Source organism: Salvia miltiorrhiza, chromosome 8 (genome assembly GCF_028751815.1).
Source record: "Salvia miltiorrhiza cultivar Shanhuang (shh) chromosome 8, IMPLAD_Smil_shh, whole genome shotgun sequence".
Taxonomy (NCBI): Eukaryota; Viridiplantae; Streptophyta; class Magnoliopsida; order Lamiales; family Lamiaceae; genus Salvia; species Salvia miltiorrhiza.
This window is the reverse complement of record NC_080394.1, coordinates 43,195,975-43,197,640: the sequence shown is the minus strand read 5'-3', so window position 1 is coordinate 43,197,640 and position 1,666 is coordinate 43,195,975. Positions and strand designations below refer to the sequence as shown.

At 48.9% G+C, this 1,666-nt stretch overlaps 1 non-coding gene across 1 annotated transcript; it reads left to right on the top strand.

The window, feature by feature from the left end:
* Positions 1 to 686: 686 nt before the first annotated feature.
* Positions 687 to 793, top strand: LOC131002051 (small nucleolar RNA R71). The gene has a single exon (XR_009094133.1). It is a non-coding gene; the product is annotated as a small nucleolar RNA R71 (small nucleolar RNA).
* Positions 794 to 1,666: the final 873 nt, after the last annotated feature.

Genomic DNA, 1,666 nt, shown 5'->3' with positions numbered 1-1,666 from the left:
ACTCTGTTGCGGAATGGATTGCTGCTGTTGGTGGTGGGAAATACTGTTGTTGTTGTTGATAGCCCATTTGGGGTGGTCGACGGAATTGATTCCCCCCAAAATTTTGATTTCCCCATCCAACATTCGGCTGGCCTCTCCATCCTCCAACTATATTCTGTGGACCTTGATTCATATTCTGGCCATATGGTCTGTTCTGCACTTGATTGTAGGTTTGGAATCCTTGTGCTGCATAGACCTCAGCTTGTCCTTCCGGAGTAAACTCTCCCATTCTATGGCACTCATTAGCTCCATGGCTGAAATCTCCACATATACCACACGGCTCAACATACTGCATGGCTGGGTTCTGCGGAGTTGACATTGGCAGAGCCGGATTCGGCTGAGTTGTCATCGGCGGCGCTGAGCTCTGAACTGGAGAATTTTCCATCTTTTCCATCTTGAGCTGTTGAACTTCTCGCATGATCGAAGCTAATTGCTGCTGCATCTCGAACTGATTTGTCACGGCACTAGCCTCCACTCTCCGCCCACGGACTGACTTCTGTTGGGAGCTTTCGGCCAAGGTCTTGAAAATCTCTTTTAGATCTGCCGCAGTCTTCCGAGCTATGTTTCCTCCTGCCGTGCTGTCCACCATAAATTGGGCAGTTTGCACTAACCCATCGTAGAAGAACTGCATCAACATAACATTAGTGAATTGATGTTGAGGGCATTGACGGAGGAGTTCTTCATATCTCTCCCAAGCTTCATGCAAAGGCTCATCTGTTCCTTGGGTGAACTCCATTATTTTTGTTCTCAGCTCCTGTGTTTTGTGGCTTGGGTAGTATTTCAGCATGGATTTTTCACAAGCATCTCCCCACGTAGTGATAGAGTTGGGCGGCAGAGAGAGCATCCACGTCCTGGCCCGGTCTTTAAGTGCATAGGGGAAACACTTGAGCTTGAGTTGGTCCTCCGTGAGGCTAAGCAGAGGAATCGTTTGCACTTGTGTGCAAAAATCTCGGATGAATTGAAGAGCATCCTCGCTTGGCATCCCATGGAACACCGGCAGCAAATTCGAGTCATTGGGTTTGAGATTGTAGTTTCTCACAGCAGTGGGGAGCACGATTGCCGACGTGTTGGTATCTCCGATTACCGGCCTGGTGAAGTCTCCCATCTCCTTCTTTTCCTTGTTTAAATTCTGCTTAGGGTTGAAATTGGCGGAGCTGGCCTCTTCCTCCTTAGCTAGGTTTGCCGTTTCTGTCGTGTGCTCTGTATCGGCAGAGCTGGCGTCCTCCTTCGTTGGCTACTCTGAAGGCTCAGAGTCAGAGCTGGCTGGCGAATCTTGTTCCTCCTCTCCTGCGCTCTGCTCTGGTACTTCAGAATCAGAGTTGGATTTGGCAGAGCTGGCTTCCTCCTCTTCTACGGTCTACTCTGGAGCTTCAGGTTCAGAGTCAGAGCTGGAATTGGCGGAGTTGGCTTCCTCCTCTTCTTTGCAGCTATACTTCCTGAAAATCCCTTCGCTCGTACTATGCAACGGGGACACAAAGTTTGCCTTTAAGACTACGGCGTCCCTGCATGCACAACACTAAACAAACGGATTAAACGCACCGAGTGGAAGAAACGTAAAAACAAAAATTAAATAAAGCAAGTAAAAACGACACAACTAAAACGCCTAAAACTTTCCCCGGCAACGGCG